General features: G+C 39.2%; 1 protein-coding gene and 1 long non-coding RNA gene across 3 annotated transcripts in view; both read left to right on the top strand.

Annotated features, from left to right (window-relative positions):
- LOC106093703 (hemicentin-1) overlaps nt 1-17,106 on the top strand; it is a gene marked incomplete in the record, with an annotated part of 778,578 nt that overhangs the window by 396,222 nt on the left and 365,250 nt on the right.
- Nucleotides 15,941-16,856, top strand: LOC131995347 (uncharacterized). Of its 2 annotated transcripts, XR_009397397.1 has the most exons (4): nt 15,941-16,130; nt 16,304-16,483; nt 16,545-16,630; nt 16,687-16,856. It is a non-coding gene; the product is annotated as an uncharacterized LOC131995347 (long non-coding RNA). The 2 variants fall into 2 exon arrangements; XR_009397396.1 differs by having other exon boundaries at nt 15,948-16,483.

The following is a 17,106-nucleotide window of genomic DNA, read 5'->3' as shown; positions in this document are numbered from 1 at the left end:
CCAGCATTAGGAGGGGAAAACCACAGCTGAAAATTTTTTTCTAATGGTTTCGCCAGGATTCGAACCCAGGTGTTCAGCGTTATAAGCGAACATGCTGGCCTCCCTTGTATTGCTATATCGTTATTTTCATGGTGTGTGTTCCAGGGATATTTGTCTTCTTATCCCTGACGTTAGAATGTTCACCAGGAATACAAGACTTGACAGGAACTCAAACTCGTTTCTACTTGATTGGCCAGTCGACCGAGCCATGCATTACCGAGAAAATTCATTTTTCGCCCGAACCATTAGTATGTGGAATCGACTTTCGGCTAATGCCTTTCCCACCGACATTGACGTTCAGAAATTTAAGACGAATATCAATAAACACTATCCCCTCTTTCTCCCCTGCAACCCCCAACTTTCCTAATTGCCAACCCAATGCACTGCATATATAGGGGACATCCCCTGCATGTTGTTTACTGGAAAAAAAAATCGGCAGATCGGTCTATATGGCAGCTATATCTAAATATAATCTGACATGAGCCCTATTTAATCCGATCTGAGCGTTATTTGCTCCAAATTTCAGCGAAACCGGGCTATACAAGTAACTTTTGTGGGTTTCAGACTCTAAGTCAGCAGATCGGTCTATATGGCAGCTATATCCAAATATGGCCCGATTTGGTCCGTTTAAGAACTTAATCTGCGTGGAGTAGAAAAACGTATCTGTGCCAAATTTCAGCTCAATATCTCAAATTTGTTGATTGTACAGACAAACGGACAGACACACGGACCTTAGCATTTCACGGCAATCCAAAATATAAATACTTTGTAGGGTCGAAAATGGATATTTCGATATAAATGAATATACCCTCTATCCTATAGTGGTGGCTATAAAATAATAAAATTTTAAAAAGTCTTCTCTATGTATTTTAAATAAAAATAATTACCATTGTAAAATGTTGTCTTCTTCTTCTCCTTTAATCAAAACAACCATTTTTCAGTGCGATAACTTTAATACCCCCACTCCTGCACACAAATTTTTCATATCTACGCCGCAAACAACAAAAATTTCTTATTCCAACCCAGACTAGACACAACGAGTGTCCTATCACATCATAGTGAATGCGTGTGAGTGTGTGTGTGTGTGTGTGAATGCCTGCATGTGATGAGAGTCGGGGGAGAGACGTTTTGAGAAATTATTGCATTAGTGCTACATGCAAAATAAACCACACCAAGTAAATGTGAAGACATTAGTAATGGGAGTCAACCATGGGGCAAAAACAATAACAACACTGCCGCACTGTAGACACTGATAGCAAAAACAACAACAACAACAGCATATTGTCCAACATGTAGTAAATTGTAATGACAATAACAATAACAACAACAAGAACTCAACCACCAGCACCACATGAGAGGGCAGTTATACGAATAAGAAAACAACGACTCAACCAAGGGAGAGTGTGCAGCAGTGTACACAGTGATTGTATGTTGTTGTTGTTGTTTCGAGAGTAGAATTAGAAATGGTAGGTAATAACTGGTATACACTTCGTTTGCCATCAATGGTTGGGGGGGGGGGACTCCCCAAGGGCACTACACACACACACAGAGCAGCTCAAAATAAACCGAGTGTGAAATGTGTTTGTATGGTTCTCCTCCACACCACACAAACTTACAATTTGCAATGATGGGTTAGGGCTTAGCACATTGCAGTGACCAAATAGGCGGCAGAATGGGTTGGCACAAGGTAAAGTGGGCTTTGAACGCAGGGCATGGAAGGTAGGTGGCTTTGTTTGGTATTTCATTTTGTATGCTAGCTAAGAACTCACTGTGCCAGGAGTTAACCACGTGACAATGGACAAATCACTTGAGACTTTGGGATAATTTTTTTCCATGCCCACCAAACAGTTCACACTATGGCATACTAAAGAAAATTCCAAAAAAAAAAAAAAAAATCAGCAAAACAAACATGTTAAGAAAAAGGAAACACGAAAAATGATACCGCAAAGGTTGGACCCCAATGGGGTAAAGAAGGCAAACTAAGCAAACACACACACACATCCACACACACAAAATAAACAAAGGAAGTAAATCTCTCTGGGGCGTAGTAAAGTAAAGATCATAATTTAACGTGGGACATTGGAAAAAGTTTATGAACCACAAAAATGAAAAGCTTCAACGGATGGGGGTGAGGACGTGAGGAATCGAAGAGGCTGGAGAAAAAATGTGAATTTATTAAGAGGAGAAGAATAGAACGTAAACAAAAGAAAGAAGATAAGAAATTTACTTAACCAACATTCTTAGGCGCAGAAAGTCGAAGCACTATATTAACGGACTTTATAGAGAAGTAGCTGCCATAAACCCATACCCATATATAGGGTCTTAATTCCACAATAGACAAATTTTTTACCCGATTTCGTCGAAATTTGGAACATTGGGTTACAATAGGCCCCCAATATCCGAATAAAGATTGTCCACATCAAACAATGCTCAGATATAGCAACAGTATAGACCGCTCTGCCAATGTAGGGTGTTTAGCCCATGAAAACGCATTTATTAACCGAAGTCGCTAAAATTTGGAACAGTGATATCCGAACAGAAAATGGTCTACGGCCAGACTATGTTGTATATCTGCCAACAATATAAACCAACCGACTCTTAAGTCCAAAAAAATTTATTTTTATCCCGATTTTATTGATTAGGCCTCCCTTTGTCCGAACTGAATATGGTTCAGATCGGATTTTCTTTGGATATACCTGCCATATCTCCGCCCAAGGACTTAAGCGTAATCAGACTTTCGTCTGGAAGACACTTATGAGACTATTGGACTGGTACATCAGGGATCTTCTTGGCCCAAAGTTAGTAAGCGATGCTGGCAGCCTCTTACCAACTATGGGCCAAGAAGGGTCATTCAGTTGATAGCGTCCTCTACGACGTGGTGGGTTACATAGAGGGGAACTTGGGGCAGATGACTTCGTTTTGGCGGCCTTCTTGAATATAGAAGACTTTTTTAGTAACTTGGAGTTGGGTTTCATTCGTCGTTCTCAGGTTGATATGAAAGTCCCTGCTGTTTTGGTGAATTGGATTGATGTTTTGCTTAAGGGCAGAATTGTCAATGCATCATTGGCTGAGGGTTTGGTGAAGAAGATTGGGGCTAGTGGGATGCCGATATGAAAGTCCCTCCTGTTCTGGTGAATTGGATTGATGTTTTGCTTAAGGGCAGAATTGTCAATGCATCATTGGCTGAGGGTTGGGTGAAAAAGATTGGGGCCAGCGGAATGCCGTAGAGGATGGGGGAGGTGGTGGTGGGGGTTCATCTCCCTTTTGTAGCTCTTGGTTATCAATGAGATTCTCAGGTCATTCGAGGAGGGAAAAGGGTAATTGGTTGGCCGTGCCGATGATTTCGTCATTTTAATAGGAGGACGCTTTCTCTCCACTGTCACGGATATCCTTGACAGCGCGCTGAGGAGGTTGTCTACATGATTGAGAGATAGAGTTGATGTTGTTCAACGTAGGAGGAAATTTGGCCAATTCAAGGGACAGGCCCTTGATGGATTGGAGCTCTCACTCTCTGGGAGTGCAAATATGTACGTTGGCGTTACTCTTGATAAGATTGAACCTTTAACTGAGAAAGAGCCAAAGGGGAACTAAATGAGCTCAACTTGTGTCGCAACTCGATAGGTAGGAATTGGAGACGTCAAGCGCGGTCCATTGAAGGTACTTTACCTTGGTCCAACCGATTGGTGTGGAAGATTGTTGCCAGCAGAATGGGGTAGGTGGTATTGGGGGTGTATCTCCCATTTTGTGGCTCTTGATTATCAATGGGATTCTCAGGTCCTTCGAGGAGGAAAGGGTGAAAGATGTTGCCTGTGTCGATGACGTCGTTATTTTGATGGGAGGTCTACTAACGCAGATATTCTTCAGGGCGCTCTAAGTAGGCTATCTAGATGATCGAGAGCCATGGAGAGCCATGGGCTTGGCATAAACCCCAGTAAAACAGAGCTGGTGTTGTTCCGAGGAGGAAATATGGCGAGTTTAAGAGACAGGCCCTTGATGGATTGAAGCTGTCGCTCCCTTGGGAGGCTAAATACGTTGGCTTTTTTCTTGATTAGAATTCTAACTTGAGAAGAAATTTTAAGGAGATAGTCAAACGGTGGTTGAGTGAGCTCTTCTCATGTCACAACTTGATAGTTAGGAGTTGGGGATTTACGTCAAGCACGATCCACTGAGGCACTATGCTATGGTTCAGCCGTTTGGGACCAGGGGGATGGCGCATGGGATGGGGGAGGTGGTGGTGGGGGTGCATTTCCCCTCTTGTGGCTCTTGGTTATAAATGATATTCTTAGGTCCTTCGAGGAGGAGAGAGGGAAAGTGGTTGCCTGTGACGATGACTTCGTCATTTTGATGGGAGGTCGCGTTCTCTATACTATTACGGATATCCTAAACGGCGCGCTAAGAAAGCGTTCTAGATTGTTGAGAGCTAATGGGCTGGCATTAACCCCAGTAAGACAGAGCTGATGTTGTTCAGAGGAGGAGGAAATATGGCGAGTTCAAGGGACAGGCCCTTGATGGATTGGAGCTGCCGCTCTCTTGGGAGGCTAAATACGTGGGCGTTACTCTTGATTAGATTTGAGCTTTAACTGGGGAATAAAAGTTGGGGAGAAAGTCAAACGGAGACTGAATAAGCTCGATAGGTAAGAATTGGAGACATTAAGCATGGTCCACTGAAGTTACTTTACTATGGTTCAGGCGATTGTTGAGGAAGATTGGGGCCAGCGGGATGCCGCAGGGGATGGGGGAGGGACTCTTTATTATCAATGGGATTCTTAGGTCCTTCGAGGAAGATAGAGTGAAGGTAGTTGCCTATGCCAATGACGTCGTTATTTTGATGTTAGGTCTACAAACGCAGATATTTTTCAGTGCGCCCTAATGAGGCTATCTAGATGATCGAGAACTAACAGGCTTGGCAACCCCAGTAAGACATAACTGGTGTTATTCCCAGGAGGTGGAAATATGGCGAGTTCAAAGAACAGACCCTTGATGGATTGGAGCTGCCGCTCTGTGGGGTGGCTTAATATGTGGACGTTATACTTCATAAGAATTTTAATTGGGGAAGAAACGTTAAGGACACATTCAAACGGGGGCTGAATGAGCTCTTCTCATGTCGCAACTCAAAACGTACATTGCTGTAGTTCATCTGGTTATCACCTATGGGTGCCTAATATGCCACCGGGAACTCGAGAAGGTGAGTCTACACATCATAATAGAGAAGGTACAGAGCATTCCGGCTGTGCAAATATGGAATCGATGAGGAATTCTCCGAGAGCATCACTGAATGCAAAACTTGATCTGAAACCTGAACACTTGTACGTGTTTAGGTTCCAGCCATAAAACTTCTCCCTAAAGAGGTGTCGCACTGCGGCACGCCGTTCTAACTCGGCTATAAAAAGGAGGCCCCCTTATCATTGAGCATAAACTTGAATCGGAGAGCACTCATTGATATGTGAGAAGTTTGCTCCTTTTCTTTAGTGGAATGTTCATGGGCCAAATTTGCATTTGCATATTCCTACTGTCCCCACCTACTCCCCACCTATTCCCATAAATACGATGTCATAATTTCAAGGAAATTTGCTGTGCTATGAAAACTTTCTACACCACCCAATATCAAATATTGGGGTCTATGAAAAAATTGTCGACTACAATTGTATTTTCTTATAAATAGCAGTTTTCATGTTTCAAGAAAATTTTGTGTGAAGTATGTATTTTTGTTGTAATATCCCTATTGTGCCATTCTACTAGTCTCCTGATTTGATGGCAGCAATTTTGAACAATGTGAATATTCCTACTGTAATAATCTACTAAGCCCAGGTGTAAATAGTTGCAGCTGCGTTAAATTCCTACTGCCCCTGTCTACTGCTGGTGTGATATGTGTAGGCAATTATCAAATATTCAAGTGCTATATAAGCAATTTTCTTGATTTGTAATTTCTTTATTTTAAACTTCAAAACTCTCTTAGTGTCCCTTCCACCATTAGTGAATTGCAATGTTTGCAACTTTACACCTCTGGCACACACCACACACACACAAAGTAATCCTTTTTGTATTATCATTATTCATGGGATTTCATATAAATATACCAACATAACATGTAGTTTGCCATTATAATTCGTGTGTCAGGAAATGTTGTTTTTAATCTTTTAAACCGTTCTGAAGTATGGTTGATGGTTAGATGACTGCAAAGGCATGCCCAATCCCAATACCATTGGGCCTGGTCATTTGCTACAAGAGCCCTTGCTTGCCACCTACCTTACTGCCAAGCAGACAGTTGCCTTAAGGGGTTGTCTATCATTTTTGTAGTCATCTCTTGGCTCTTGTTGTTTCATGTTAGCCATTTGTATCTTCAAATCGTAGATATTAGTGAGATTGTGGTTGTTGTTGTTGTTGTTATGGTTAACGTTGCCTTAGACTGCCCTGTCTTGTGTGTCTTCCCTATTTCACTCCTTACCCACTTTCTGCCTATTTTTTTAATATAATAGTCTTGATTTTCATGTCAACTGTCAAGCCAAGTTAACTAGACAGGCAACATAGCGAGACAGAGACACGCATCTACAACACTACACTAAAGGAAATACAATTGTGAATGTGTGTGTGTGTGTACTAGTTGCTATGTATGTGATAAGAATGACAGACTAAAAAATTTCTTTTCTGTTAATGTAAAAAAAGCCTTCTGATCTTAACCAGCAAAGAATATGGGAATTCAGCCTCAAAATGAGTTGCTTTTAGTGGAATATTTTTTTTTTCTTAGAATGTTTTTTCTTTCTCCAATATCTAAAACTTAGGCTTAATGTTGGTCAGCTGTCACAAAGGCTTTGGTTTGAGTAAGGTAGATAAATATGGGGTATAATAGAGATGATGTGTCTGTGTGCGTGTGTATATGTGCACATTACCAGAACCACCACTGCCATCCTTTAACAAATACCAGACAATTTCTGTAAAAGTCAAACAAATATGACAATTGTTTGTTTATTTGCCACATTTCGGTCTTGTCATATGATGTGCCAAAGCAAATAAAAGTCGTAAATGTCAAACATGTTTTGTTTTGAGCCAAAGACTACTGTAACAACTATGTGCATGTAGTGGGATTTGGTATTAAAGTGTTAAGTTAAAGCAAATAGAAGGTGAAAAGCAGAATTACTGAAATATGATAAAAGGTGGAGGGAAAGAGAAAAGGTTGAGTTTTAAGTAGGAAATGTTGTTTTAATGTTTGCTCAGAAATTTAAGCAAACTTTTGTTCTGCCTATAAATAGGAGTCTTTATTGCTACTCAGGCGTATGATTATACCCTCCACCATAAGATGGGGGGTATACTAATTTCGTCATTCTGTTTGTAACTACTCGAAATATTCGTCTGAGACCCCATAAAGTATATATATTCTTGATCGTCGTGACATTTTATGTCGATCTAGCCATGTCCGTCCGTCTGTCCGTCCGTCCGTCCGTCCGTCCGTCCGTCCGTCCGTCCGTCCGTCCGTCCGTCCGTCCGTCTGTCTGTCGAAAGCACGCTAACTTCCGAAGGAGTAAAGCTAGCCGCTTGAAATTTTGCACAAATACTTCTTATTAGTGTAGGTCGGTTGGTATTGTAAATGGGCCATATCGGTCCATGTTTTGATATAGCTGCCATATAAACCGATCTTGGGTCTTGACTTCTTGAGCCTCTAGAGTGCGCAATTCTTATCCGATTCGAATGCAATTTTGTACGGCGTGTTTTTTTATGATATCCAACAACTGTGCCAAGTATGGTTCAAATCGGTCCATAACCTGATATAGCTGCCATATAAACCGATCTTGGGTCTTGACTTCTTGAGCCTCTAGAGGGCGCAATTTTTATCCGATTGAAATGGAATTTCGCACGACGTGTTTCGTTATGATATCCAACAACTGTGCCAAGTATGGTTCAAATCGGTCCATAACCTGATATAGCTGCCATATAAACCGATCTTGGGTCTTGACTTCTTGAGCCTCTAGAGTGCGCAATTATTATCCGATTGAAATGAAATTTTGCACGACGTGTTTTGTAATTATATTCAACAACTGTGCCAAGTATGGTTCAAATCGGTTCATAACCTGATATAGCTGCCATATAAACCGATCTTGGGTCTTGACTTCTTGAGCCTCTAGAGGGCGCAATTCTTATCCGAATGGAATGGAATTTCGCACGGCGTGTTTTGTTATAATACCCAACAACTGTGCCAAGTATGGTTTAAATCGGTTCATAACCTGATATAGCTGCCATATAAACCGATCTTGGGTCTTGACTTCTTGAGCCTCTAGAGTGCGCAATTCTTATCCGATTGGAATGAATTTTTGGCACCAAGTATTTCGTTATGATATCCAACAACTGTGCCAAGTATGGTTGAAATCGGTCCATAACCTGATATAGCTGTCATATAAACAGATCTGGGGATTTGATTTCTTGAGCTTCTAGAGGGCGCAATTCCTATCCGATTTGGCTGAAATTTTGCATGACGTATTTTATTTTTACTTTCAACAACTGTGTCAAATAAGGTTCAAATCGGTTCATAACCTGATATAGCTGCCATATAAACCGATCTGGGATCTTGACTTCTTGACCCCTAGAGGTCGCAATTATTATCCGATATGCCTGAAATTTTGTACGACGGATCCTCTCATGACATTAAACATACGTGTTTATAATGGTCTGAATCGTTCTATAGCCCGATACAGATCCCATATAAATCGTTCTCTCTATTTTACTTCGTGAGCCCTAATGGACGCAATTCTTATACGAATTGGCTGAAATTTTACACAGGTCTCCAACATATAATTTAATTGTGGTCCGAACCGGACCATATCTTGATATCGTTTTAATAGCAGAGCAACTCTTTTCTTATATCCTTTTTTGCCTAAGAAGAGATGCCGGGAAAAGAACTCGACAAATGCGATCCATGGTGGAGGGTATATAAGATTCGGCCCGGCCGAACTTAGCACGCTTTTACTTGTTATTATTTAATATGGTAACAGGGGGCGTATGATTCATGGTTCGTTACTTTCCCTTTACCTTGTTATCTTATTTTTATACCGACCACCGAAGGATGGGGCTATATTCATTTTGTCATTCCGGTTGAAACACATTGAAATATCCATTTCCGATCCTATAAAGTATATATTCTTGATCAGCGTAAAAATCTGTGACGATCTAGCCATGTCCGTCCGTCTGTCCGTCTGTCTGTTGAAATCACGCTACAGTCTTTAAAAATGGAGACATTGAGCTGAAACTTTGCACAGATTCTGTTTTTGTCCATAAGCAGGTTAAGTTCGAAGATGGGCTATATCGGACTATATCTTCATATAGCCCCCATACAGATCGATCAGCCGATTTAGGGTCTTAGGCCCATAAAGGCCACATTTATTATCCGATTTTGCTGAAATTTGGGACAGTGAGTTGTGTTGGAACAATCGATATCCTTCTACAATTTGGTCCAGATCGGTCCAGATTTGGATATAGCTACCATATAGACCGATCTCTCGATTTATGGTTTTGGGCCCATAAATGGCGCATTTGTTGTCCGATATCGCTGAAATTTGGGACAGTGTGTTAAGTTAGGCCCTTCAAAATCTTTCTGCAATATGGCCTAGATCGGTCCAGATTTGGATATAGCTACCATATAAACCGATCTCTCGATTTAAAGTTTTGGGCCCATAAAAGGCGCATTTATTGTCCGATGTCGCTGAAATTTGGGACAATGTGTTAAGTTAGGCCCTTCGACATCTTTCTGCAATATGGCACAGATCGGTTCAGATTTGGATATAGCTGCCATATAGACCGATATCGCGATTTAAGGTTTTGGGCCATTAAAGGCGCATTTATTGTCCGATTTCGCCGAAATTTGGGAGAAGGAGATGTGTTAGGCCCTTCGACATTCTTCGTCGATTTGGCCCAAATCGGTTCAGATTTGGATATAGCTGTCATATAGACCGATCTCTCGATTTAAGGTATTGGGCCCATAAAAGGCGCATTTATTGTCCGGTGTCGTCGAAATTTGAGACAGTGAGTTGTTTTAGCCTCTTCGACATCCTTCTTCAATTTGGCTAAGATCGGTTCAGATTTGGATATAGCTGCCATATAGACCGATCTCTCGATTTAAGGTTTTGGGCCCATAAAAGGCGCATTTATTGTCCGATTTCGCTGAAATTTGAGACTGTGAGTTGTTTTAGCCTCTTAGACATCCTTCTTAAATTTGGCCTACATCGGTCCAGATTTGGATATAGCTGCCATATAGACCGATCTCTCGATTTAAAGTTTTGGGCCATTAGAGGCGCATTGATTGTCCGGTGTCGTCGAAATTTGGGACAGTAAGTTGTGTCATGCCGGTCGACATCCTTCTTCAATTTGGTCCACATCGGTCCAGATTTGGACATAGCTGCCATATAGACCGATCTCTCGATTTAAGGTCTTGGACCCATAAAAAACACATTTTTAATCCGATTTCGCTTTTTTTTTTGTTTTTGAATTTTTAATTTATCTTTGAATGGTTAAATGGTTAAGCTGGAACTTTATGGAATATTTCCCATTTGAACGGTCCCGAACGTGAAATAAAATATTCACCGAACTCGCCTCTCAACAAGTCCATTGTTACTCATGCTGTGAGGCATGTGTCACACAAAGCTCTTGCATTTTTGTCAAAAAAAGGTTGGATATCATCTCACCGTTCACAGTTACTTTACGATTCGCATCGTCTTTGAAGAAGAACGGTCCAATGATACCACCAGCCCATAAACCGCACCAAACTGTGAGTTTTTCTGGATGCATTGGTATCTCTTGCAATGCTTCTGGCTTATCTTCATTCCAAAATCGACAATTGTAAGAACGTAAATAAGTACCCATTGAGACAAAAATGGGCTTCGTCGTAAAATGGAAGAGCGCTTGATGAACTTTCTTCACAGAACACTCATTTTGATCATGAAATTCAATGATTTGCAAGAGTTGTTCGCTTGTAAGACTATTCATGGTTAAATAAAACTCAAGAGGTTTGACAGTAAAACAAAACACGAAACGTGCGTGAGCTGCTTAAGCCAAAGTTATCAAAAAATAATAGCTAAAAAATCACCCTATACTTCTAAGAGTTAAGGATCCAAATCAGCGAAACCGAAGAGGTCGAAAGGGTCTTGCAGATGGCATGCGACCCAAGGGTCTCAATGTCAACACGGAGAACACTGAAATTAGCTTGTGCAGGAGGAAGATGAAAGTGGGACCACTACGCATCTAGTGTCCTCAATAGAAGAATTTCGATATTTGACAAGATCAAATACTTAGAATTGATCTTGGACAGGAAACTGACATGGAAATGTCACATTCAAGAGCGTACAGGGAAGGCTCACAGATTTTGGGTCTAAGGCTCCAAATGGGCTTGAATCCCAAGATAGTCCACTGGCTCTAATGGAGCATGATTAGACCAATACTTACTTATGCCTCAGTAGTTTGTTGGACTGCGATATGGAAAACTTGCAACGTAGGGATGACAGGTTCAGAAAATATGTTGTCTTGGCATAGGCGAAGCGATGAGGACCACTCCCACTAGGGCACTGCAGACTATTCAAGATATCCCACCCACTGACCTATAGATTAAGTGTGAGGCAGCCACAGCGGCCATGAGACTTAAGGCTATAGGAGAATGGATAGAGGATAGCTGCAGGTCATAGTGGATATATTGGGTTGCCCAAAAAGTAATTGCGGATTTTTTAAAAGAAAGTAAATGTATTTTTAATAAAACTTAGAATGAACTTTAATCAAATATACTTTTTTACACTTTTTTTCTAAAGCAAGCTAAAATTAACAGCTGATAACTGACAGAAGAAAGAATGCAATTACAGAGTCACAAGCTGTGAAAAAATTTGTCAACGCCGACTATATGAAAAATCCGCAATTACTCTTTGGGCAACCCAATAAAATAAAGATATGAATGCGTTGTTACGAGTTTTATTTTATTTAATTTTACGTTATTTTTTGAGGTTTTTTTAAGTACCTTTATTTTATAATATTTTTTTCCAAAACCTCATAGAGAAATAAGGAAAAGCGTTTCCTTTACTCCCTCTTGCCAATTTGTCAGTCCATAAAATATATGTGTAAAAATTGTGTTTTCCATGTTTCCACTATAGTTGTCGATTTGTGGCACTTGCCGCCACAGAAGGGATTGTCAATGAAAGATGTTTGCCAAATTTCTATACAAATTTGTGGAGATTTCGTATAAATAACCTTAATTTTTCAGTCTGTCATTGACAGCCAAGTCAAACGGTTGTGCGTAAATAAACATCAGCTGATATTTTAAAAACTAACCAGAATTGTTGGCTAATTTTTTAATGGCTTCGAAACGTAAGCAATTTTCGGGTAATAGCCCAAAATACAAACATCGAAGGATTATTGAGACTCGACGTGAAAACAGGTTCCAGGAACTTTCTGACCTGGACGACGATGATGATCAAGCGGGAACCGAAATTTTCCCAACCAAAGTTCCGCCTATTGTTATTGACACATCCCATTCATTTACGGATGTAATTAAGCTTCTTGGTCAAAATGCCAAATATAAGAGGATGTCTGTTGGTACGAAGGTAATGGCCAACTCGTTGAATGATTATAGTGAGATGATAAGCAAACTAAAAAGCAATAATATTGTGTTCTACACTCACCCAGTCAGGGATCAAAAGAAGTTTAAGTTGATTTTATTTGGTTTACCTCAGATAACCATAAATACCATCACGGATGAACTTAAAACTTGCTTCAACATAACTCCAGTTAGTGTTACGGAGATAGTTACTCAAAAGTCTAACAAGAACGACGCTATATACTCGGTGGAATTTGATCGCGGGCAAATTTCTAAAAGGGAAGTAAGAACTAAGGTGAAATATTTGTTTAACGTTGTTATCCAATGGAGGAATCCATTAAGACGGACAAAAGGTCCAACTCAGTGCACAAAATGTGCCATGTATGGTCATGGTGCTTCCAATTGCTTTAGGAAGAGCACCTGCCTAATCTGTGGAGGTTTGCATGATTCATCAACATGCCAATTGAATAAGACGTCATCAGAAGGACCCGTAGTTTATAAATGCTTTAATTGTATAAAAAGCAACAGGAGAAACGTGAATCATAGGGCAGATAACCCTAAATGCCCTTCTCGTCAAGAATACCTAGACATACGCCAAAGAATAACCGAAAGAAACGGTCCCAGGATCTCGAGAAACCGAAATGTAGAGTATTCTTACTCTGTAGAAGACTTTCCTCAAGAGGTTGGCAATCATACGCAACCTCCAAACCGTATTTGGCCAAACCAGCAGCCTGGAAATCAACAAAGATTTAACCAAAATCAAGGTCAGTACCATGATAATGATGATCTACCGAATGATAAGATTTTGGAAATTTATTTTGAAGCTATCGATGCCTTGCAAAAATGCAAGAACAAATTCGATAAAATGCGAGTTTTAGGAAATATGCTCAAATATGTCATATAATTCCTCTACAATTAGAACGCTTCGTGTTATGCACTGGAATGCACAAGGCATAACAAATCGATCGAATATTGCACAGCTACAACACTTTTTAAATGAAAAACAAATAGACTTGCTCTTTATTAACGAAACATTTCTTAAATCACACCACAAATTTAAATTAACAAACTACAAAGTATACAGAAAAGACAGGCGATCTCATGGAGGTGGCGTACTTATAGCAATCAAATACTCAATCCCGCATCAGCTTATATCTTCATACTCAACTACAGTATTGGAAAATGTGTCCTTAAAACTTCAAATTAACAATCGTCCAGTCCGCTTCACAGCAGCTTACAACCCAAGATTTTCCTCCAGCTTTCTAAACGATATTAAAAAGATTACCACTGTGTAATGTACACGAACGAAATTAGATTAGAATGCATATTCTGAAAAAATATCGTGGCATTCAGGGACTTGGGAAGAGGTAGGACTATGGGAGCCTTTTATATCCTAGCTTCAGTCGGGTGGGGGGTTCGTGTCCTTCTCATACCCAAACCATGTTCTCATTACATCCTTATTATAGACTCCCCTGTTTATTTAATAAATGAAATCAAAACCAAAATGGACCAGAAAGATAAATTACATAAAAAAATACCCCACAAAACAAAATACCAAGATTTTATTATATAAGTGACTGACATTAGTCGTTGCCTGATTTAGTTGTATACTCTCCGATGATGTTGAGAGTATATGCCTCAGAACCCACGCCTACCTATATTCTACTGGCATTATAACATCAAAGTAGAAACCCTGTAACCTGATCACTCCAGATCAGCTAACCCATTTTTTGCAAGAATACGTCTAGAAGATTTAGAATTTCATCATAAATTGATTATAATTACTTTTTTTATTTAAGACATATTCCATATAAAATAAATTCAGAAAAAAAACTGATAGATTAACTTAAATTTTAGAAAATAATATTATGCCTATCCAATGTATTCGCCAATATAAAAAAATAAATTTAATGTTTGCGCTTTGAAAATCTTTCATGACGACAAAGCAAATGGATATAAATTTAATTTAGATAAGAAAATTTTCAAATACATAATTCAATAATATGACCCACCACGGGTTAATTTAACATTTATCAATCAAAAGGTACGGTTCAAAGTTATGAATGAATGTATGTAGGCAAACGAATAGGAAAAAAAACAATCTCACTGAGATATCATAAAGACATTGGATGATTGCATTGCAGTGGGGGAAAAAAAAAAAAAAAAAAAAAAAACATCAAATAAATAGACTCAACACATTACAAGAGCAAGAGCAACAAAAACCCAGTTGGCTCTTTATAGCAAGAGAAATGAATATGTAAATCAATGCAATCGCCCACGCATTATAAAATCTCTGTAAATAAGAGAGCAAAGCAAAACAAAATTGAAAGAAAGAATAAAATAAAGAGTTTTATTTTTGTGGTTTTTGCTTACCCCCTTACTCCGGTCATGATGAAGGCCTCCAAACACAAACTGGATCAGGTGATGTTTTCTCTTCTTAGTGAGAGACTTGTAGAGAGCTAGCTGTGAGAGTAGGAATTAAATTTGGTTTTGCTTTTTTTGATACGCTACTAGAACTTCATTATAATTTCTTTGATAGAAAATTTAAAAGATTTTACGATCGAATCTTATAGGTATCCATGGATACATGTAGGGGAAGTATACCGTACCAAAACATTTGGTTACCTCTACAAATTGATTTATGTTTTTTTCTTGTTTAATCAAAACGCAACAATAACAAAAATATAAATTGGAATTTAAAGATTTTAACAAAAAAAAATATATGACAAAGCAAATGAAAATCTTGGTTTCATTTGCATGCACTGCGAATATCATGAGGGTTCAGTTTAAAGTATTTTAACACAATTTCTTTAGTTAATTAACAAGAGCTTTGTGGGCAAACCCCATATCTCTCTTTAAATGCGAACAAATTTTATGTAGCGATCTTGTTTAAGCAAATGTAAATGTTTTCACATAAATCCCAATAAAGCACTTTGGGTTGGTTGTTTCACAAAGGGGGCACTTTTGCTGGTACTTGAATATCTGCTTGGTTCGCTGGAACGTCCAGGCTGTCAGTAAGCTTTGGAAGGCACCTCTGGTCATATAATGGGGTCGCTACAGCAAAAAGCTGCTATCAGGGTGTAATGTCCCCAGCCTTCAATTACAGGGACGAGGGTCTGCCAAGTTGGAGCGGATTCCAAGAAAATCTGGCCAGGAGAGGAAACGAATAGCGCAATTGGGTCAATTCCTCTAAGAACGCTCAATAAATCGCCCTTTATCTGCAATATTTGGTGGTATATCCACAAAAACCCAGCGTTTGAAAGGCTTGTACTTTCCGATAAAAATGTACCACGTTTTGCCGCTGGAAAATTTAATTCTAGGTATGGACCGATGGCTAGGAAAAATTTTAATTATTTCCAAAGAAATTTAATGTCTTTCCACTTCGAAGGTTAGAACAAGAAGGAAGTTGCAATGTTCAGCTGGGGATATTCCTACCTAATATTGGCGTAGGAAGCGATATGTAGAAAATAAAATGTCAAATCTGCTAGACTTTTGTCCAAATGCAGAAATCGATATTTTGTTACCAATTTTGGTACGATTTCTCATATAATTGCTTCATAGCAGAAATAGTAAATTACACTGCCGCCTTTAAAATCATTGCCCTCTTAATACGATAAACGTCATTATTTTGTTTTATCTAACCCGAATTATATATAATTATTCAATCAAAATTTAAATCGAAATTGGCAATGCAATCTCAACAAGAACCTCACCACTATGGGTACTGTACAAACCAGTTGAATGACGTCAAAGGGAGTCAATAAAATGGATTGACAGTGATCAAAACAGAACAAAATAAAAACATTGTCATGAGGCCTAACTGGACACATTGCAATAAAAAGAATTGACACCAACAAAAAAAAAGAAGGTTCGCCGTATGTTCTGGTGAGTTTTAAGTCTATTTTAGATCGTTATTGAAATTTGTCCATTTCATTTGTTTTCAAAGGCGTGCCACGGAAAGGGCTTGTGGATATAAAGATAATGGGTATAGAAATGTATCATTTCCCATCATATGAAGTTGGCTTGACGTTGGTAAGTATATTTTCTCTTCGTATAAAAGGAAACTAATGACCCATAATAATTCACAGGTTCTAAGAGGAGAAAATAAAGCTAAAATTATAAAATGGAATGCCAAAATTCTAAATTGAAGCAGAATTCAAACAAATAAGTGGAATAACTTGGGTCCAGCTTTTAATAAATGTCACCAAAAGTTAAATGGAAATTTTTACAATAAAAGTGCGGTGGCAAAAAAAATTGATGCAAATGTGTGTGCTAATTTTCCTTATCTCATTGAAAGTTCTGAGAAAACGTCCACTACAAACCTGATAATTCATGACAGCCTGGAAATGAATTAGACGGAACCAGGACGTCAGATCAGGTCCTTATGTCCTTAGCGTGGTAAGTTCCTGTATGTCCACCATCGTCGTCTTCCAAGACGTAATAGTGTTTGCCTAACTTTTCCCTCACCTTGGCCTTGATAAACACAGGAGACAATTTTGCGTTGAAGC

This window comes from Stomoxys calcitrans, chromosome 2 (assembly GCF_963082655.1).
Source record: "Stomoxys calcitrans chromosome 2, idStoCalc2.1, whole genome shotgun sequence".
In the NCBI taxonomy this organism is placed as follows: Eukaryota; Metazoa; Arthropoda; class Insecta; order Diptera; family Muscidae; genus Stomoxys; species Stomoxys calcitrans.
The sequence above is the reverse complement of the archived record's forward strand: the minus strand, read 5'-3'. Positions and strand labels throughout refer to the sequence as shown.